This window comes from Ailuropoda melanoleuca, chromosome 16 (genome assembly GCF_002007445.2).
Source record: "Ailuropoda melanoleuca isolate Jingjing chromosome 16, ASM200744v2, whole genome shotgun sequence".
Lineage (NCBI taxonomy): Eukaryota > Metazoa > Chordata > Mammalia > Carnivora > Ursidae > Ailuropoda > Ailuropoda melanoleuca.
The window spans coordinates 50,905,422-50,928,775 of record NC_048233.1 but is presented as its reverse complement, the minus strand read 5'-3'; the positions used below and the strand labels follow the sequence as shown (position 1 = coordinate 50,928,775).

The following is a 23,354-nucleotide window of genomic DNA, read 5'->3' as shown; positions in this document are numbered from 1 at the left end:
TGTATAGATGAAGTTGCATCTGTCCTTTTGCATATGTATCCTCACTTGGATAACAGTTCCGGGAGTCTGGGAGGCAGTCTCTGGTCCCCTGAGAGTCTCAGTTCTTTCTTCTGAGCCATGTCTCATCTCCAGCCTGAGAAAGACTTTGAGATTGTAGCCCTGGCAGGCCTTTCTTTAATATTCTTACAGTGGTGAAGACTGTGTGTTTCATGCTCTATCAGCTTGGCCTTGGATACTCGGCCCCTCTAGCCGCTCTTGGAAAATTTCAGGTGTAGCAGAATAATCGGGATTAATCCCCCCATGTACATATCAGGGCAGAGAGTGTGTGTGAGTCACAACAGCTTCCCCAGCCCCAGGTGGGCTGTCGCCTACACATTTCCCATGGAACCTTGGCTCTAAACTCTGCCCAAAGGTAGAAGCCTGTATTTCACAGTGGGGCAGAAGTGCTTGTGCTCACTTAGTGGGTATGTTGGGGCTCCCCAGGATTCAGAAGCAGCTAGAGCTGGGCACCCAGTGTGTGCGTGGGACCATCAGAAGACCTGTTTGACCGAAGGCAGACAGCCTCTGAAGGGATGAGGTCCAGATTGAGAGTCAAAAGACCTGGCTTCTAGTTTTGCTTCTGCCCAAATTGAGTGAATTTAGGCAAGCCCCCTTTCTTCCTGTACCCTTAGTTCCCCCCAGATATAGGTGGGGGATATTAGACCAGGTGATTCCTGATGATTCTTACAGATCTTAGAGTCCCTTCCATATCTGATTCTTATTTTATGGAAATGATCACTACTTAAAGTTATAATGACTCCTGCCCCTGGAGTCCCTCAGGGTCATAGTCAAGATCACTTGACCCCTAGCTGCTGGCTCAACTTTGGCAGACCTGGGCGTTTTAACTAAACCAGAGGTTCCAGGCTTCAGTAGCACTTGAGCCTGGCTCTGCCTCTTTGCCTTGGCTCTGTTCTCTGCCCTTGTTCCTTGTCCCCAGGGCCTCCTGCTCCAGTTTAGGTCATTGGGATTTAGAGTGATGTTGCTGCCTGGTCCCCCCAGGACTTGCCGTTCAGCTTTGATTGCTGTCCCTGTGGCTGTGACCTTATTGCCAGGGGCAGGCAGACCTCTGTAACAGTACTTCCTGGGTTCCCCACTTGCTGCCCTCTCTGCTGGCTCTGTGTGTGTTGTCCCACCTTTCCTGCTTTCCTTAGTTTACCTCCTTCTTGGCTTTGGGATCTTGCCTATTGCACAGTCAACCCAGCAAACATTGGTTGATACCTGCCACGTGCCTGCAGTGACCACACAGTGGTGGTGGCAGGGGCGGGGATGGATACAAGGATAAAGAATCCATGCCTGTGCCCTCAAAGAACTTCCAGGTTTGTAAATAAATCCTTACTGTACAGAGTGGATGTGCTATGAGAGGTGTGTACAGAAAGCCAAGAGAACAGGGAAAATGGAGAGATTTACACTGAAGACACCCATGAACAGAAATGTTGTTTGAACTGGGTTCTTAAAAATGAGGAGGAGTTTGGCAAAGGGAGAAGGACATTCCAGCAGAGGGGACAACATGAACGGAAGCTGTGAGTCTAGATCTGCTCTAGCTCCTCGGCTGCTCAGGATGACTGCCCGTTCCAGGGGGCCAGCCTCGTTTTGCGGTCTCGCTGTCTGTCTGGCCTGTCCCATCCCTGCCATCCATCTTTCTGATAGGACTACTGTCTGAAGGAAAATAACCTCCACGTCCCTTATCTCATTTGCTCCCAGCATGATGCTGTGAAATAGGCCAGACTGGGAACGATTATCCTCCTTTTACAGTTGAGGAAACTGAGGCCCAGAGAGGCTAGCTAGGAATTAGGAGAAGGCCCAAGACAAACAGCCTGATTCCCAGGGTTTCTGAGGGCCTTGCTCTGGGCTCAGTCTGCAGTCATGGGCCTGAGTCATGTTCCTGGTTTAAATTCTGCCCACGTTTGGTTGAGGAGCACTGAATCCCAGTCCGGGAGCTCAGTGCACATATGCACGCATACACACACACACACACACACACACACACACACACACACGGAGCCCTCAGAGCAGGAGCAGGAAACGTGGAAATAAACAAGAGTTGAACCAAGGATTGGGTATTGTTCAGCCCAAAAGCCATCAACCCTGACTTTACTGCAGGACTGAAAGTGTTTGTTGGAGGACCTACCTGTGCACTGGGTCTGGGTGAGATCTGTCAGAACGAGTGGGAAAGAAGCTATTTTTAGTCTGCAGAGTCACTCACTCGGCTGTGCTAGCTGAGGTTTGAGCCAGTCCCCTACGCTTTCCACAGGGTTATTTCAGAAGGAGAAATACCACTCGAATGCTGTGTAAAACCCGTTAACGAACCTGGAAGTTTCCAGGGCGGCTTTGTCCTGCAGCTCCCTCGGAAGGCTGCCCTTCCTGAATGACCTTCCTCCTTTCCTATATTTAATGCATTTCTAATTTTAAGTTTGTGTCAAGACTGTGGGACTTTGGTGCCCTAAATAACACAGAAATCTACCACCAGCAATCAGCTGAGTCCGGAGGGCTCTGAGAGAATTGAACACAACCCGAAAAAGCATCCCCAGGTAGCTCTCCCGTAAGTCATCTCCAGCATCATCGCTGTTCTTAGAGGAGCAGGAGGTCTCTGAGACTGTGCAGCCCCCGCGGCCCAGACCTTCCAGGTGCAGCAGGCTTTAGAGGCCTCCCCAGATGGGGGAGCAGTGTTCACCCAAAGCTGGTTTTGTTGGGAGGTGAGAACAGCCAGCACATCTGTGTGCAGCGGCTGACCCGACAGGAGGCATCATCACACAAACAAACGTCAGAGCCACGGACTGGATCTGTCCATGAAACACTCAGGAGAGAGAGAGAGCCACCAGCCAGGGCTGTTTTGTTTGAAGGGGATGGTAAAGGCTATGACACAGCAAGCACGTCTCTACTCTCTGCTGTTCTCTTATTTATTTGTATTTATCATCCCTTCACACAAAAATACCAGATCTGGGAGTGCAAGGGCCTTGTCTGCCTCCTTCAAAGCTGTGTTCAAAGCCTTGAATAGCTCCCAGCACCTCGTGGGTGCTCAGTGGATGTTTGCTGACTGAATAAATGAAAACAGGACGAAAGAAAGGGTTTCAGAGATACATGACCTTCTTCAGGTCACCTGCACTCTTCCCCTGCGGTCTACGCTTCCTAGACCCGGGCCAGTGCAGGAATAGGCATTTGGATGTTTCCAGGCATTTGGGCATCACGTGTCCTGCGGAGCCAGAGAACAGAGTGTCTGACCCTGTAATATGCTCGAACAACCCAGAAGTTTCTTACAGAATCTGTTGAGGATGAGGCTTATCGTCCTTTAGGGCTTCACAGTTTACCAAGCGCTGCCACGCATGTGCGTCTTCGGTTGTCTGTCTTTCATCTAGCAGATGCTTATGTGTGCCTGTCTGTCCAGGCATAGGCAGATGGGCGGAGCAGGGAAGGCTGGAAGAGTTCCTGTCTTAGAAGCTCGTGAGCTAGTGGCAGGGCTAACATCAGTTCATTACAGGACGAGCTGAGCATGACAAAGGCTGGAAGAGAGAGTCTGACAATGATCCCATCCCTACCCATGTCCTTGGGGACCTTTTCTGTCTTGCATTTTCAGTCCCTCTGGTTCTGTTGGATCCTGCTGGGGTGGGGGGTGGTTGGGGTGGGAAGTGGTGACTGGAAAGGCTTCCTAAATTGGAAGCTTTGACATTAAATTATTTCTCAAGGGAGCTAATGCAAAATAACAGGGGAATCTTGGCAAGACCTTGCATTAGGAGGAAAGCAGAGGAAGAGCAGCCGGCTAGAGACTGTGTATCGACAGGAGAGGGAGAAAGCAAGCCAGGAACCGCGGTGTTCTCAGAAACTCAGGAAGTCTCAACAAGGAGGTCATGGAAGTCGAGGCTGAGAAAAGACGGCTGCGAGGTTGTGGTGACACCTCTGAGAGGCTCGAGCTGGGACACGGGGAGTGAGGGATGGTGAGAAATGTAGGCTGCCGGTGTGAACAACCCTGCCCGGAGATTCAGTGGCCAAAGGAGGATGAGAGAACAAGTTCAGCAACTGGGAGGATAGCTTGGTTCGAGTTAGTTTTGTAAACTTGGGGAAACTGGAGTGTGTGAGAAGGCCGAAGGAAAGGATGAGAGAGAGAGTGAGCGAGCGAGCGAGCACGAGCTGTGAGCAACGATGCAGGAGGAAGGGGGCCTAGCCGGAGCAAGGTGCCCCGGGGAGATGAGAGGGGCTTGGAATCTCTGTGAAGGGGAGAGTTCTAACAAGACGCAAGGACACCTCCTCATAGCACAGGAGTCAAGAAAAAAGGGGACGTGTGAAGATGGAATTTTTGAGGTGGAGAACAGAAATGCTTTCATTGAAGTGTGTATATCTTTTGTCATCGTGTTACATCTTAATTTTATTTATTTATTCGGTAAATGTTTACTGCACCGAGTGCGGGACGTACACAGCGCGGGTGCCAGGAATTCACAGAGCAAAGACAAAGTTGCTGCCCGGTAGCTGTCACACGGTATTTATTAGTGCCTCAGTAATTATTCATATGTCCATCTCTAAATCACACACTGAGTTCTTTGAGCACAGACACTATCTTATTTATCTGTGTGTGATGAGGGCCCAGCTTAGCCCACAGCAAGGGATTGGTGTGAATGTGCTGAGGAAAGGGCGAGATCCCCTGCTGAGTGGCTTCAGTCATCCTGGTTAGACTGAAAGCCAGATTGTCTGCTGCCGTGATGAGGTTAATGTGGGGAGGCCTCCGGGCAGGGATGCGTTGGCTTTACTCTGTAGCGAGTCCATCCGGCACAGTCTAGCAAATGCCTGGAAATGGCCCAAGAAAGACACCATTATTGGCTCTGACCCCTGAGTGGTGGGCAGGGCAGTGGTGGCTGCCCTCATTCCAGGGGCGAGGGAGCAGGAGTTCCGAGAGAAAGCTGTCATGAGCTCCAGGTCACGCAGCACATGGTGACACAGTGCCGGGGCTGGAACCCCGCCCTCGGAGCCCTCGTTCTCACTGCCAGCCCTGTCCATACCCCAGCAGCTTCCTCTCAGGACAGTTCTGACGCCAGTGTGGCCCTGGGCTCTGGCTTTGGCTCTGGCTCTCACTAGGTGGTAGTTGGGTCTGATGGAGACCCGGTGGCTCTCTCCAGACTTGCAGCCCGGGTCAGTGTCTTCTGAGAACAGCAGGAGGAAGAGGATAGCCTCAGCAAGGACCAGGACAGTGAAGTTAACCCACGACTGTGGGTAGCCATAGTGCTTGCTGGAGGGGGAAGTCTGAGGGGCAGTCCTGAATGTGGAGTGAGACCTGGGTTGGAATTTCTGCTCTATCACCCACAATCCTTGTGACGTTGGGTCAGTCAGACCTCTCCAAAGTGGGAGTAATAATACCTGCTTTATCTTGCCCACAGGATTATTGAAGTATGCAAATAAGATAGAGAAGGGTTTTGGAGACTTTAAAGTGCTGTACAAATGTTATTGGGTTCACGGCATATGAGGTGCTCTGTGCTTCGGATACGGGTTTTGTTCTAAGTATGGGTCGGAGCTGCTCTTCTGTCTTAATCACTTGAGATTTAAGGAGCAACACAGAACTGTGCTGGAACTTGTGATAAACACTTCTTAGAATCAGAACCAGTGAACATAGCAGAGGCCAGATGCTTGGTAATCCACGGCCAGCCTCCATGCAGGGCCACAGAGCGTGGATTCCTGTCGAGGTTAGCCATCAGTGTTGACAGCAAGGATGCTTCTGGCTTGCTTTCTCCCAGCTGCAGAGGAAATTCATCAGCACTGATTTAAAGTCCCAGTGACCTCACGTGTCACCACCGTGCTCTGCAGCATGACAACTGCCCCAGGCTGCACCCACGGTCACCCTGGAGCTGACCAGCTGTCTTTTGTTGCATTTGACCTTGAAAACTGGGCTGTCCCAGGGTGGAAGTAAACCACGCAGAGGTTTAGAGTGAAGACAGAAGCTAGTGAGGGTTTCAAGGAGGCTTTGGCGGTTTGAGAGAGGTGTGAGCTCTGAAGGCTGGTTGGCCGGGGGACTAAAGCTGCCGCCATCTCTGCTGCCATCCCTCTAGCTTGGGCCCTATTATCTGCCACCTCATTTCAGTGGCCATCTCTCAAGTGAGAACCTCTCGTCTCTAGTTTGGCTTCATCCCAGCTGCCCCCACCCAGCTGCTGGCATGATGTACAACTAAAATATAAATCTGATTTTGTGATGCCCTTACATTTTTTTTTAAGACTCTTAGAAAATACAGAAAAAAAAATTCATTCCCACAATAAACATTTATTGGAAACCTGCTATATAGAAGAAAGTTACCCAAGCCTTTAAGATATAGAGGAGGATAAGGCCCAGCAGCCTCTGCCCTCAAGGGGAAGGAGAAACAGTCTGTAATCCCCACAGCCAGTGTGCAAAGAATGGTATTATTAGAGCGTAAGTTCCAGGGTTGCTGTTGGCCTTGTTCACCACTGTATCCCCATCACCGTGATTAGCGGCTGGCACATAGTAGGTGCTCAGCAAATAACTGTGACAGGGATGAATGTGTGTCCTTACTTTTCAATGGCTTCCCATCGGGATGAAGTCCAAAATCTCCACCTTGACATAGGAACCTCTTCTTGATCTTGCCCGTCGGAATACCCAGCCTCACCTTCTAGCAGCCTCTCCCGTGCGTTCTGCGCTTCATCTATACTGAGCCAACAGAATTGTCGTACTGTTTGATGTGTCTGAGTCTTTGCACAGGCTGGTTCTTCTGCATCCGTTCGCCCTTGGCTGCTTGGACAGTTGCTGCTCATCCCCCAGTGGATAACAAGGGTGATATCTTACGTTCATCTTAGTATTCCTGCCATCCGGCCTGAAAACCTGCTCCTTTTTTTCTCTCTAGATTGAGTTTCTCTTTGCTTGGTGTCATTACCCACTTTCCTTGGCTCTGTCAGGCTGCTGTCCCTGAAGCTCTTTTCCACCTTCCGTCTGCCTTCCTTGTCTCTGAGCCCTCTTGAGATTCCAGATCTAGAGTTTGTTGGGTGCTGGCTGATGAACCCTGGCCTTCCTTTTGTCTTTCTTCAGCGTCTTCTCCCTCTCACACCAGCCTGTCCAGATAGCTGGACCTCTCTGCCAGTTCTGCGTGTACACAAACTTCATACTAAGAGCAGGGCATGGATTTTGCCAGTCTCATTACCCAGGGACTGGACTCTGTGTCCTGGACCCTGATCACTGTCCGGGACCTTGTTCTGAATGGCTGATTCCTCATTGAAATGCCATGTGCTTGATTCGGAGGGTTGCTGCTGCTCGGAGCTTCCTGCTTGGAGGCCCTTTTTGGTATTGGCACCAGCCCGAATGAGCTGTCTCTCTGCCAGGCCCCTTTGGGTACTTTATATTGGATGGCTGTTTTAGGAGCCAGTCCTGTAGTCATCCCTCTTTCCAAAGGCTATTGCCATCGAGTTTCCAGCCTCTTCTTGGCCTGTAATGTTTTGAGCCGCTGCCGCCGAGGCCTTGCCTGGTAGGCACCCTTTATTTGAGGTAGATAAAGAGAAAACATTACTCTTGTCATTTCCAAGGAAGCAAAACGAGGCCATTCTGTTGGGATGTGGCCCTCAGAACCCAGGACCCCCATTGGTGGAGGGACCACTGAATTACGACGAGGAGGGGAGAGTTAGTCTTGGTGTGATTACAGAAACTCCCTTTTGTGATGCAGTGGCTCTCTCTGTGGGAGCACTGTCAGGGGTGGTGGGGACCTTCTGCACCTTCTGATGACTGTTTGGAAGGGAGCTCTTTTCCCTGAATGCGTGGTATCATCCAGCACTGGGGGAGACTGGCTGTGGGTAGCAGAAATAGAAGAAATCAGAGATATCTTTGCAAAAGGAGCAGCTGCTATGACAATCAATTGTGAAGCTTTCGGCTTTTCAGAGAGACCAGAAGTGGAAGGGGAAAGGGAAGCAGGAGGCAGAGTGGGAGCCCGCTTGTGGGCACCGGCAGGCTGCTTGTAGCTCCTGTGAGGGCCTTGCCATGTGCCACCTCAGGAGATCCAGCTGGCTGGGCACGGTGGCTCCCGGCTGCTGAACAAAATGTAGGCTGTTGTAGCCAGCACCCCCAGGACTGTGTGAGGAAAGTTCCTCACTCTAAGAAGGTATAGCACCCCCAGGACTGTGTGAGGAAAGTTCCTCACTCTAAGAAGGTACAGCACCCCCAGGACTGTGTGGGGAAAGTTCCTCACTCTAAGAAGGTACAGCACCCCCAGGACTGTGTGAGGAAAGTTCCTCACTCTAAGAAGGTAAAGCACCCCCAGGACTGTGTGAGGAAAGTTCCTCACTCTAAGAAGGTACAGCACCCCCAGGACTGTGTGAGGAAAGTTCCTCACTCTAAGAAGGTACAGCACCCCCAGGACTGTGTGAGGAAAGTTCCTCACTCTAAGAAGGTACAGCACCCCCAGGACTGTGTGAGGAAAGTTCCTCACTCTAAGAAGGTACAGCACCCCCAGGACTGTGTGAGGAAAGTTCCTCACTCTAAGAAGGTACAGCACCCCCAGGACTGTGTGAGGAAAGTTCCTCACTCTAAGAAGGTACAGCACCCCCAGGACTGTGTGAGGAAAGTTCCTCACTCTAAGAAGGTACAGCACCCCCAGGACTGTGTGAGGAAAGTTCCTCACTCTAAGAAGGTACAGCACCCCCAGGACTGTGTGAGGAAAGTTCCTCACTCTAAGAAGGTACAGCACCCCCAGGACTGTGTGAGGAAAGTTCCTCACTCTAAGAAGGTACAGCACCCCCAGGACTGTGTGAGGAAAGTTCCTCACTCTAAGAAGGTACAGCACCCCCAGGACTGTGTGAGGAAAGTTCCTCACTCTAAGAAGGTACAGCCCCCAGGACTGTGTGGGGAAAGTTCCTCACTCTAAGAAGGTACAGCACCCCCAGGACTGTGTGAGGAAAGTTCCTCACTCTAAGAAGGTACAGCACCCCCAGGAGTGTGGAGAAAGTTCCTCACTCGAAGAAGGTACAGCACCCCCAGGAGTGTGGAGAAAGTTCCTCACTCTAAGAAGGTACAGCACCCCCAGGACTGTGTGAGGAAAGTTCCTCACTCTAAGAAGGTAACTGAGTCATTCTAGAGGGTCTTCTTTGTGGTTTTATTTCCACGTGTTTCCTTTTGAGTGCGATTTTTTAAAGTAATAGCCTGGAGCATGCATATCATTTGAAGACAGAGTATGTATCAAGAAACAACAAACAGAAGAGGGACTTGGAAGAATCAAGAGACTTAATGTTGTGGTTTCATTCTTGGACAATCTGCTTCACTTCTCTGAGCCTCAGATTTGATGTCTGTATATTAATACTTATTTGGCCTACCTCTCCAAGTTGTTGTCAAAATGATGTTGTGAATGTGAAGGCATTTTGTAAACTATGAAGCAATAAATGTAAGTTATGTTAGGAGATTTCTTTGTCATATCCACCCTTCTCTGGGTTTTCAGGAAACTTCAATTTCTTATAGCTAATTGGAAGTTGTTAACTGTTATTGTAGGGATGGCATTTGATGTGAATCATTTCCATGATTCTTGTGTTCCTCTTAAGCCATCAGTACTTGCTTAGTACCCAGGGTGCATTCAAGCTGTGAACTTGGACTATGACAGTAGGGAGGACACAGAGTCCTAAAGCTTTCTAAATGGGATGTGATTGATAGTATGAATCTCCTACAGGTCAGAGCTGAGGACCTGTGACCAGAGAGATCTAGAGGCAGTATCAGGGAAGAGTTGATGGCTGAGTCTCTTGAGTGTTTGGGGGAGCTTCTTCGAGCAGATGACCTTTGAAGGCTGGGTCAGACTGAATTTGGTGGTTGAGAAGATTCTTTTTAGGTTCCTGAAGGGTCTCTGGAAAGAGGATGGTTCTTTCTGAGGTGCTAAACCTGAGGATGGTGTTGGTAGGCCTGAATGCCCAGTTAAGAAAGACTTGATTGGGAACAGTAGGATTTTTTAGAAATAATAATGATAGCTCCTATATGTTGATCGTTGACCGTGTACCATGTATGGTGCTTAGCACTGTATAAATATCACTTCGAATTTTTACCACATGCTGGTGAAGCATATGCTGTTTTATTCCTGTTTTATAGATGAGGAAACTGAAACTTGGCGAACTAACTTGCCTAAGGACACAGCTAGGAAATAGAGCTAACATGGTGGCCGTGTTGTGGTTAGAAGACACACAGGTGCCTGGATGTTGGTTTACTAGGCTGGAGGACAAAGAGGTGACTGTGCATGGTGTTCACCCCTCTCGTGCCAGAAGACGTAGAGCCTGTGACAGCTTATTCTGATCTCTTTGGGGCCGAGGCACAGGCTAGGAGAGGTGCGCAGAACCACTAAGTGGCTTTCCTTCCTCAGAAACTGCCACTTTAAAGCTGGGACAGTGAAGTGTGCCTTTGAAGTCCTCGTGGTCCCTTCTTGGGCTTCTGTTTCCATTCAGAGTCGCAGCAAGGATGAGTTTCAGAGTCTCCCAACCCCAGCTCCCTCCTTACCTGCAAATCCAAATTGTACCACTTCACAAGGCTCAGATTAGAGTTTAAACAGTTGCATTTTTGGTGGACAATTCCAGTCACCATTTCAAATAGAATCTACTGGAGGACAGATATTCTGTCTTGGTTGCAGCCGTATCATTCGTGCAGGGCATAGTGCCTGTCAGAAAGCACATGGCTAGGATTTGTTATGGAATTGAATGGAAACCTCTTCTCACTTAGAGTCTGAGTCACTTGTTGCTATTTGATTTTACTCTAATATCTGATCACCTCATGTGTGGTGGTCTTCCAGAGGAGAGCATATGGTGCTGCAGAGTGGGCCCTGTATTTTAGGATTGTTTTGGACCTCACACCATGCCGGGCAGGGGGCAAGGGGCTAGGGGACACAGGAGGAACCTGGAGAAGCCTTGGGGAGAGCTCCACCCACCCCGAAGCCAGCTTGGGGAGGCCTGTGGTGGGGTCGCTGTGTTGGTAGCTAACAGAGTTGTGATATATTACTTCTGGAGGGAGAAGAACAAAAACAGAATGCTGGCTCCTCCAGTTGTCTCAGCATGAGGGTTATAGAAACATAAACATCTCCTTCCGTCTGTAGTGCTCCATCCCTCAGATGCCTTTTTAAAGGTAAGAACACAGAGGCATGCAAATGGTACATTTCCCTTTGCACCCCTCAAGGTGAAATTTCTGCTACTGCATGGGGACCCGCAGGAGCAGTTCTGTAGTTGCTGCTGTACAATGCATTTATCATTCTGCTCCCCTGGCACATTTTGCCAAGCTGCATAATTTCCCCGCTCCTTCCTACACTCGCCAGCTCCATGACGATGATGCATCTGGTGGCCAAAGCCTCCCTGATGAGCTCGTGGTATAGTGGAAAGAGCAGTGTATTAGCTAATGATGACAGCAGGTAGCATTCACCAAGTTCCGGTGGGGTGCCAGGTTTTCTGCCGAGTGCTTTCTAGACATCATCTCTTTAATCTTCATGACAACCCAGCAAAGTTGGGATTATTATTCCTCAGTTTGCAGATGATGAGAGTGAGGCTCGGGGGTGGTTACTTGTCCAAGGCTACATGGCTAATAACTGACAGATCCTACAGCAAAGCCTATGCTATGAAATACCAGGATTCCATGTGGAACTCTAATGTGAATTCACTGTGGCACCTGGGGCCAGAGACTCTGCTTCCCTGGGCTTCAGTTTCCTAATCTGTCTGATGAGAACCAGTTCCAAGGGTCTTCCAAAGCACTAAGCCCACTACCATTCTGATTTGGTTAGAACTCTTACCTATCTGGATTTCTTTTAGCTTTTAGAATTTTTGTTTTGTTGTATAGTGGAAGGCTAGCTACTATGCAGTCATTCCTCAGCAACAACAGTAATGGTATGTAAAATGGTATGGGTCAGTACTGTCCAGTAAAACTTTCTGTTATAAGGGAAATGGTCTTTATAGGTCCAGTACAATAGCTGATAACCACATGTGGCTACTGAGCACTTGAAATGCAGCTAATGTGACAGAGGAACTGAATTTGCATTTTATTTTATTTTAACTCAAACTTAAGTGGCCACATGTATAATAGCTACTGTATTGGACAGTACAGGTATAGATAGTATAATGGTATAAAACCAAATAGAGTATATAGATTCTTCCATTCCCATCTCATCTTTAATTTGTCTCCTGTATTCCAACTAAGGCTTTTGATTTCCATGGTTAATTTTTCTGGAGGTTTAATACCTGATGTATTTTACATTTGTATTATGCTTTCAACTTTTAGCAATTCAAACATATAATATTGTATCATTTTTCTCCTGCCCATGAGACTAATAGAAAAGATGGATAGTGCTATGTGCATTTCTCAGAGTAGAAAACTGAGCCATAGAGCAGTTAAATATTGCTACTAGGAACTGAGTAAATACTTTTTGCATGCATAAGTGATATACCTAAAGCCATTTTTGGAATTGGAGCCCAGGACTGGAAACTTAGGTCTTTTGATTCCTGGCCAGAGTTTCCTTTATTTTTCCTATCACTGGTGTGCCAAGCATAGTGTTAGAGAGACTCTGCCCATTAAGGCAATTCTTTTAATGATAGGAGGGGGACTTTTTCTTTTCATTTGATACCTTTCTGTACTATTTGATTTTTTTAACTCCATATAGGCATCACTTAATTATAATAATAAAATAAATATTTGGGAAAATTATATGAAATGCTATGAAGCTGCATAATGGAACTGTGCCTGTTTTGTAGATATGAGAGCTGTCATGCTAGTCAAACAAAGACAGGCATGTTTTTCATGTGGGATCTGTGTTCAGAAGAGGATTAAACTCCATCTTGATTCCATTTCTGGTAATGGTGGAGTAGTTCTTTTGAACCAACCCTCCCACAGAAAACAACTGTAAACTCAGACAAAATATAAAAAAGAACTAGCTGAAGGAACTGGAGGGTGACCAAAAGCCTGCCCACTCTTCACAAATATCAAGGACCTGAGGGTCAAGGAAAGATTGAGAAAGAGTTCCAGATTGAAAGGACTCTAAAGAGACAGGGCAACTAAATGCAGTGTATGGATCCTTTTGTTGTAAAGGACATTACAGCAACAATTGGTGAGACCTAAATGCAGTCTGAAGTTTTGTTGGTGGTTACATACCAGTTTTAACTTTCTAGTTTTGTGGCTGAATTGTTGCTCTGTAGAGAGTGTTGACGGTTTGGTTGACAAATACACTAATGTATTTTGGAGTGGTAGGGCATCAGGTTGCCAAATTCCTCAGAGGTAGTTCAGAAAAAAATGGAGAAAGAGAGGGAAGGTAATATAGAGCAAAGATGGTAAATGATAATATTTAGCAATACGAGTAAAGGGTAAACAGAAGTTCTTCATATAGTTCTTTTAACTTTTCTCTGAATTTATTTGAAAATGAAAAGATTTTTAAAAACTTCATAGTGAATGATAATAAAAATAGAACACATTAACATTTGTGGGTTGTAGTTAAAGCAGTGGTTTGAGGGAAGTTTATGTCTTTAAATGCATATATTAGAAAAGAAGAAAGGACAAGATTCAGTGACTTAATGTTCCATCTTTAGAACTGAAAAGGAAAAGTAAATGCAAAATAAGAAAGAAGGAAATAATAAAGGTGAGGGCAGAAATGAATGAAATAGAAAACAGACAAAATTAGAGAAAAGTAACAAAACTGAAAGCAATTCTTTGAAAATATCAACAAAATTGATGAAGACCTAGCTGGACCAATGAGAAAAAAGAGAAAGAGATCACAAAATACCAGTATCCAGTAATGAAATCATATAAGTCACTACAGATTCTACAGATATTAAAGGATACTAAAGGAATATTCTGAATCATATTGTGCCAATAAATTTGGCAAATCAGATAAAATGGATGAATTTTCTGAAAAAAAAAATACAACTTACCAAAACTGACACAAGATGAAATAGAAAAACGGAACAATTATGTATCTGTTAACGAAATAATTCATTATCAAAAACTTTCCCACAAAGAACCTTCTAGGCCTAGATGGCTTAGCTGGTAATTTTTATCAGATATTTAAGGGAAAAACACAATTTTTACACAAACTCGTTCACAAAATAGAGGAAGAGGAGTGAACACTTCCCAACTCATTTTGTGAAGTCAGCATAGTTCTGATGCCACAACCCAACAAAGATATTACAAAAAAAGAAAATTACAAACTAGAATCTCTCATAAACATAGACACAAAATCATTAACAAAATATTAGCAAATCAAATCTGGCAGTATATCAAAAGAATAATTCATCCATGGCCAAGCTGTGTTATCCCAGGAATGAAGACTTGCTTTCACATTTGGAGAAAAAAAAAGAATATAATTCTCCATACTAACAAAATAAAGGAGCAAAACCATATAATCATTTTAATAGATGCAGGAAAAGCAGTGACAAAATTATAATGTGATATCACTGTATACCTCTTAGGTATAAGACAAGACAATAAGACAAGAGATAACAAATGTTGACAAGGGTGTGGAGAAAAGGGAACACTTGCACGTAATTAGTGGGAATGTAAATTGGTACATATATTATGGAAAACAGTATGAAGTTTCCTCAAAAACCTAAAAATTAAAATTAAAAATAGAACTACTGTATGATCCAGCAATCCCACTTCTGGGTGTATAGCCAAAGGAAATGAAATTAGTATCTTGAAGAGATATTAACACCTCCATGTTTATTGCAGCATTATTCATAATAGCTAAGATATGATGGATGAATGGGTAAAGAAAATGTCTCTCTTTCACACACACACACACACACACACACACACAGAGGAATATTATCCATTCTTAAAAAAAGAGGAACCCCTGCCATTTGTGACAATATGGATGAACCTGGAGGACATTATGCTAAGTGAAATAAGCCAAACACAAAAGGCACATACTGCTTGATCTAACTTAAATGTGGAATCTAGAAAAGATGAACTTCTAAAAGCAGAGTAGAATGGTGGGGAAATAGGGAGTTGTTGGTCAAAGGGTACAAAAGGTTCAGTTATGTGGGATGAATGAGTTCTAGAGATTAATGTATAGTATGGTGACTATAGTTAATAATACCATATTATATGTTTAAAATTTGCTAAATGTGATCTTAAGTATTCTTTCCACACACATACACACAAAAATAGTAACTATGTGAGGTGAAGTGATGGATGTGTTAGTTTGATTGTGGTAATCATTTCACAATATATGTCTATATCAAATAACTTTGTATATATCTTTAATATATAAAATTTTTGTTCATCAATTCTACCTCAGTAAAGCTGGAAAAAAATTTGACATCCATTTATGATAAAAACTCTTGGCAAATTAGAAATAGAAGGGAACTAGGGCACCTGGGTGGCTCAGTCGGTTAAGTATCCAACTCTTGACCTCAGCTCAGGTTTTGATCTTGGAGTCATAGTTCAAAGCCATGTTGGGCTCTACACTGGGTGTGGAGCCTACTTAAAAAAAAAAAGTGGATGGAAACTTCCACAATCTAATAAATATTTATAAAATGCAAATATCATAATTAATGGTGAAAAATGGAAAGTATTTCTCCTAAGATCAGAATAAGGCAAGTGTGTTTTCTCTTGCCTCTTTTGTTCAACATTATACTGGATGGGGGTTCTAGTGAGTGCCATAAAGTAAAAAAAAGCAATAAAAGTCTTAGCCATCAGAAGAGAATAAGCAGGGGCACCTGGGTGGCTCAGTCAGTTAAGCATCTGCCTTCGGCTCAGGTCATGGGGCCTGGGGGCCTGGGGGCCTGGGATGGTGCCTCACGTTGGGCTCCCTGCTCAGCGGGGAGCCTGCTTATCCTTCTCCTTACCACCCTCTGCCCCGCTCATACTCTCTCTCACTCTCTCAAATAAATAAATAAAATCTTAAAAAAAGAAAAGAATAAGCAAATCTGTTTTTATTCACAAATGGCATGATCATTGGCATAGAAAATCTTAAGCAATCCATAAAGTAACTATTAGAACCAAGAAGTGATTTAACAGAGTACAAAGTCAACATTAAGAAATTGATTATATTTTTTTATATAGCAGTAGCAAATAATTGGAAGGTCTTTAAAAAGCAGTTTTTGGGGCGCCTGGGTAGCACAGTCGTTAAGCGTCTGCCTTCGGCTCAGGGCGGTGATCCCGGCGTTCTGGGATCGAGTCCCACATCGGGCTCCTCGGCTGGGAGCCTGCTTCTTCCTCTCCCACCCTCCCTGCTTGTGTTCCCTCTCTCGCTGGCTGTCTCTATCTCTGTCAAATAAATAAATAAAATCTTTTAAAAAAATCTTTAAAAAGCAGTTTTTGGGGTGCCTGGATGGCTCAGTCAGTTAAGTATCTGATTCTTGATGTCAGCTCAGGTCTTGATCTTGGGGTCATGAGTTCAAGCCCTGCGTTGGGCTCTACACTNGCAGTTTTTGGGGTGCCTGGATGGCTCAGTCAGTTAAGTGTCTGATTCTTGATGTCAGCTCAGGTCTTGATCTTGGGGTCATGAGTTCAAGCCCTGCGTTGGGCTCTACACTGGGTGCAGAGCCTACTTTTAAAAAATGAATAAAAATTAAAGAAAAATAATTTCTTTTAAAATTATATTACAAAGCATAAAATATTAAGATAATAAATTTAACCAAAAAATGTGGAAGATCTGTACATAAAAATTACAAAACATTGATGTGAGAAGTTAAAGAAGACATAAATGAATGGAGAGATATATCATGTTCATGGATTAAAAGACTCAATGTTATTGTCAGTTTTCCCCAAGTAGATTTGTAGATTTAAAGCAATCCCATTCAAAATCCCAGACGGCATTTTTAGGGATAGAGATCAACAACCTGACTCTAAGATGTATGTGGAAATGTAAAGGATCTTGAATAGCCAAAGCAATCTTGAAAAGGGATAAAGTTGAAGGATTCACATTGCCTGACTTGAAGATTTGCTGTAAAACTATAATATGTCAACAACAAAAATGCAAATAACTTGATTAAAAAATAGGCAAAGGACTTGAATAGATATTTCTTTAAAGATGATGTAGAGGGATCCTGGGTGGCTCAGTCGTTAAGTGTCCAACTCTTGGTTTAGGCTTGGGTTATGGCCTCAGGGTCATGAGACTGAGCCCCGAGTCAGGCTCCCCTGGTCAGCAGGGAGTATGCTTGAGATTCTCCCCATCTCCCTCTCCCTTTGTCCCCCCATCACGCTCTCTCTTTCTCTCTCTCTCTCAAATAAATAAATAAATAAATCTTAAAAATAATAAAGATGATATACAAATGGCCATGTAGCATATGAATACTCAACATTATGAAACAGTATGGAAATGCAAATCAAAACCACAATTACATGGTGACAGATGCTAACTACATTTATTTTAGTGAGCATTGTGTAATTATTAGAATTGTCAAATCACTATATCATACATCTGAAACTAATATAACATTGTATGTCAACCATACTTAAAAAAAAAAAAAACCCACAATGAGATACCACCTCACACTCATTAGGATGGCTGCTATAACAAAAAACCCAAAAAACAGAAAGTAACAAGTGTTGACCAGGGTGTAGAGAATTTGGAACCCTCGTGCACTGTTTGTGGAAATGTAAAATGGTACAACTGCTGTGGAAAACAATCTGGTGGTTCCTCAAAATAGTAAATCCAGCAATTTTTCTTCTGGGTATGTATTCCAAAGAATTGAAAACAGGATCTTGAAGAGTATTCATAATAGCATTTCACAAGAGCCAAAAGGTGGAAGCAACCAAGCGCCCATCAACAGATGAATGGAAGAATAGACATTGAATGGAATATGATTGAGCCTTAAGAAGGAAGGAAATTCTGGGGCGCCTGGGTGGCACAGCGGTTAAGCGTCTGCCTTCGGCTCAGGGCGTGATCCCGGTGTTGTGGGATCGAGCCCCACATCAGGCTCCTCCGCTATGAGCCTGCTTCTTCCTCTCCCACTCCCTCTGCTTGTGTTCCCTCTCTCGCTGGCTGTCTCTATCTCTGTCAAATAAATAAATAAAATCTTTAAAAAAAAAAAAAAGAAGGAAGGAAATTCTGATACATGCTACAACATGGAAATCTTGAGGAGATTATGCTAGGTGATAAAAGCCAATCATAAAAGGCAAATACTGGATGATTTCACTAATTCAAAGTACCTAGACTAGTCAAAATCATAAAGACAGAAAGGAGCATCTTTGTTCATAGTGGTCCCAAACTGGGAACAGTTCAAGCATCCATCAACTGGAGAATGGGTAAAGAAATGTAGTATAATCATACAGTTCAAAAGGAGAGAAATGATACATCCAACAACATGGATGAAATCTCAAAAACATTATTGAGTGAAAGAACCCTTACACAAAAGAGTACACAGTGCATGATTCCATATATATGAAATCCTAATAGGCAATAATATTAGGTACGTGTCATCTGTTTCATACATGGGGACACTGGCACTCAGAGAAGCTAAGCACCTGGTCTAAGGCTGCACAGCAGGTCAGTGGCAGAGCTGGGCCTGCCACCCAGATGTCCTGACTCCCAGTGCTCTATGTTTTTCACTACCCGAGGCAGCCTTGTTAGCATTCTGGGATATTAGCACATTAACGCATTGAGAGGAGTGCTGGGGGTGCAGGGTGGCTTGGGTTTCCTCTCACTCCTTTCTTTGGTCTGGAAAGTGCTCTTCCAACCACCCTGTTGAGCCTTCTGTCATGGCCTCCATTGATCTGATAGACCCCTTCCGCCCTCCGCTCTTCCCTTCTTTGCTAGACTGGAAGAGGGAAGGAGCAGCCAGGCTGGAGAGTGTGCTATTATTAGAAAGGATTTTAAGGAGAGTGCACTGACTGGGTTATTAGAAAGGATTTTTCTGGGTCTCTTTCCTCTGCAGTTAACACCTTTAATTAAAAATAAAACAAGCAAATAACTGTGTTCCTCCTTTCCAAATATTGCTGAGAGTCTTTGTGGTGGTGTTCTTGGTTGCATGTCCTGGTGATGTCTGAGCATTACGTGCAAATTGAGAAACGGACTGACAACACATTATTAAAGAGGTTTTCTCAGGGGGACAGACCAAGTCTAGAATAGAACAGCCATCTGCTGCCAGATGGATAGGGCTCCACTGACTATGAATTTGACCTGGAGGCTGGCCTTTTCTGTGTGTTTGCACTTTGGGAATACCCATTGGGTCTTCACTTCCTGCTGGCTCATTGGCGGCCTTCCCTGCCCTCCCCCGTGCCCCCACTTCAGGCTGCCTAGTCCCTCAGGAGTCCCTCAGGAGTCATGCTGCCTGTGATGCCTGCACACCTGATGACCCAGAGGAAGCCAGCAGCACACTGTATTCATGCAGCGAGGGGGCACGTCAGCTTCTGTGCAGTGAAACGGCCAAATTAATTCACTGTTAGCAGTCCTCCCAGCTGAGAAGACTCATGGCAGTTCACAGTGTTCTGGTGCAAGACGGGGTGCTGAAGAGAGGCAGATTTTTCTGTCCACATACAGATGCTCTTGCCTGGTGCACCTTGATGGTTCATGACCTTGGAAGCCCACAGGCTGGGGAGGGAGGCGGAGACAAGTCAGTGGGTGGATAGAAATCAGAATAATAAAGTCCATCTTCCTTTTTAAGTTAGAAAGAAAAAACTCTTCTGTTTCCTGCCTTGTCATCTAACTTGTTTATCTGCTTTTCTACTCTTTCTTTTTTCCACTACCCTAATCTTCCTTTCTCTCTCTCTTGCTTCACCCTTCTATTCCTCCTACCCCCACCCCATCGTCCACTCTTTTATCATTTGTTTCCTGACACTAGGAAAAATAAGGAAAGGTAGGGAAACTATAGCACATCATCAGGCTCCTCCTGCCCCTTCCCCAGGTAACAGAGTCACCGTCTTAGCAGGAAGTCCAGAATGTAATATTTGCTCATTCAGAGTTTATCACATTATGCTCTGTGCCACACATTTCACGGTGATGAGAGCAAGGCTACAGCAAAGCCAGGGAGAACCAAGAAATCAAGGCAGAAGTGGATTACCACCTTTCCCTAACTCCTTCGTTTCATCAATTTTGCTTCCTCTAATTCTCTGAGTACTCCTTCCTGTCTTCTCTTATGAGCAGTATGGATGATTGCAGCTTTGCTCAAGCAGCTACTTACTATGAAGGTGCTGTGTGCACTTTCTTTAACATGTTTCGCCGTCACCTGGCCTAAAGACGCAGGGGCTCTTCTGTCTCCTCAACCCCTCATTACTAGCACATCCTGTCTTTTCCTGCTTGTCCACTGTCAATTATTTCTGAGTCAAATATGAACTTCTTCTTCCCCCATGTTTTGGTCAATGACAACCTAAAATAATAACTAAAATCTCCTGTGATCCTCAGCAAAGAGACCTAGAAGAGGTGGAATTGTCGGGGGTGCCTCCTGATATAAGGCGTCTAGAGTCTCTGGAGAGCCAGCAATTCTGTAATGTAACACATTGAACTGGAAGTCAGGAGACCCAGGTTCTAGACCCAGTTTGTCACTAACTTGCTGCATGGCTTTGAATAAATCACTGTCCTTTGAGTCCAGGTTTTCCCTAAGCTTTGGTGCCTGTAGGGGTATGGGTATAAGTTAAACTGCTTATACTGTATTGTGACCAAGCCAAACCCCTACTCAGGTATATTGTCTTTTAAAATGCTTGGTGGGCCAAACAAAAAATATCTGAGGGTTGTATTTGATACACTCACTTGTTCTTTCCTCTCCCATGGCATGCCTGGGACTATAGTTGCAGAGTGAAGCCTTGGGACTGGATCCCCAGGGATGTTATCATGAGCACTATATCCTGGAGCCAGTAGCAGAGGTCCCAGCAACGTGTTTGCTGACCAAAACGGCCTTTACCACTTGGGGAGTTAGCTGGTAAGGGCACAGTTGCCATTGGCTGCTAGGGTTGGTCTTCTACAGGGTCTTTCTTGGCCACTGATTGCTTGCTTTATCCCTGAGCATTAGGGCACTAGGCAGAAAGGGTGGGACCAACCCAGCCCAGCCCTGCCCTGCTAACAATGCAGGACACATCTTGTGGATGGAAGGATTTCACAGAGGGCTCTAGAATCCCAGGTTGCTAAAGCTGACCTGATCAGGGGTCATGTGGTCGCACAATGCTATTTGAGTCCTCGCCCCACAGATTCCATTTTAGGGTCACCCTTACTGTTAGAAAGCTCATCCTTCATATTTGTTTTTATCACTACTCTGGGAGGTAGGTAGGACAAAGATTTTTTAATTTTAAATTTCTGGTTATAAAAACGGTGCATGCTCAATGTAGAATTACAGAACATCAAAATCATCCATAATTTTACAACCTAGAGAGAACCACTTATAACATTCTAAGGCATTTCCATCTTCTACATGTATTTTTTTAAATAATAATATTTTTTTATTATATTATGCTAGTCACCATACAGTACATCCCTGGTTTTTGATATAAAGTTCCATGATTTATTACTTGTGTATAACACATATTTTTTTTTAAAAAAAGCAAGATATGTGTATTTTATGTTTGCTTTATATCCAGATTTTCCACCTGCAGTTATATTGGGAACAGCTCCTCTATGCTATTAAATATTCTTTAGAATAATTACTTAACATTAAAAAGTAATCTTCCATTATTTGGATGTGGCACAGTTCATGTGATTATTTATGGAAATTTAGGTCCAAATTTTTGCTCCTAAAAATTGTGCCATGATCAACATAATGACCTCAGAGATATTGAAGTTTTGGTTCCAGGCCAATAAAGTGAGTATCGCAATAAAGCGAGTCAAATGAATTTTTTGGTTTCCCACTGCATATAAAAGTTATGCTTACACTACACTGTAGTCTGTTATGTGTGCAATAGCATTATGTTTAAAAAAACCTGATGTATGTATCTTAATTAAAAAATACTTTTTTGCTAAAAAGTGCTAACCATCATCTGAGCTTTCAGTGAGTTCTAATCTTTTTGCTGGAGCGTCTTGCCTCAATGTTGACAGCTGCTGACTGATCAGGGTGGTGACTGCTGGAGGTTGGGGAGGCTGTGGCGATTTGTTAAGATAAAAGAACAACGAAGTTTGCCGCATTGATTGGCTCTTCCCTTTACAAACAATTTCTCTGTGGCATGCGATGCTGTGTGATAGCATTTCACCCATAGTAGAACTTCCTTCAAAATTGGGGTCACTCCTCTCCAGCCCTGCTGCTGTTTTATCAACTAAGTTTATGTAACATTCTAAATCCTTTGTTGTCATTTCAGCGATCTTCACAGCATCTTCACCAAGACTAGATTCCATCTCAAGAAACCACTTTCTTTGCTCATCCCTGAGAAGAAACTCCTCATCTGTTCAGGTTTTATTATGAGATGGCAGCCATTGAGTCCTATCTTCAGGCTCCACTTCTAATTCTAGTTCTCTTGCTTTTTCCACCACCCTGTTGTTACTTCCTCCACTGAAATCTTGAACCCCTCAAAATCCATGGGGGTTGGAATCAACTTCTTCCCATCTCCTGTTCATGTTGATATTTTGACTTCTTCCCATGAATCACAAATGTTCTTAATGGCATGTAGAATGATGAATCCTTTCCAGTAGGTTTTCAATATACTTCACCCAGATTCATTGGAGGAATCACTGCCTATGGCAGATCTAGCGTTAGGAATTATATTTCTTAAGTAATAAGACTTGAAAGTCAAAATTACTCCTTGATCCATGGGCTGCAGAATGGATGTTGTCAGCAGGCATGAAAACAGCATTCATCTCCATCGGAGCTCTTTGGTGACCAGGTGCATTGTCAATGAGGAGTAACGTTTTAAAGGAATCTTTTTTTTTTTTTTTTTTTTTGTGAGCAGTAGGTCTCAAGAGTGGGCTTGCGATATCCAGTAAACCAGTTTGTAAACAGATGTGCTGTCATGTAAGCTTTGTTGTTCTATTTACAAAGCATAGGCAGAGTAGATTTAGCATAATTCTTAAATGTCATAGGATTTGGGGGATGGTAAATGAGCATTGGCTTCAACTGAAAGTCGCCAGCTGTATTTGCCCCGAACAAGAGAGTCAGCCTGTCCTTTTAAAGCTTTGAAGCCTGGCCTTGACTTCTCTCTAACTATGAGAGTCCAAGATGACATCTTCTTCCAGTAGAAGCCTGTTTCACCTACACTGAAGATCTGTTGAGTGCAGGCGCTCCATTAGGGTTATCCTAGCTTGATCTTCTGGGTAACTTGCCGTGGTTTCTACATCTGCACTCACTTGCACTTTGATGTTACGGAGATGGCTTCCTTCCTCAAACCTCATGAACCAGCCTCTGCTGCTTTCAGACTTCTTCTGCAGCTTCTTCACCTCTCTCAGCCTTCACAGAACTGCAGAGAGTTAGGACCTTGCTCTGGATTAGCCTTTGGCTTAAGGGAGTGTTGCCTTGGGTTTAATTTTTCTATCCAGACCACTAAAACTTTC

At 44.5% G+C, this 23,354-nt stretch overlaps 1 protein-coding gene across 10 annotated transcripts in view; it reads left to right on the top strand.

The window, feature by feature from the left end:
• Nucleotides 1–23,354, top strand: part of SERGEF (secretion regulating guanine nucleotide exchange factor) — a 242,455-nt gene that overhangs the window by 50,435 nt on the left and 168,666 nt on the right. The gene's annotated exons all lie outside the window — the stretch shown is intronic.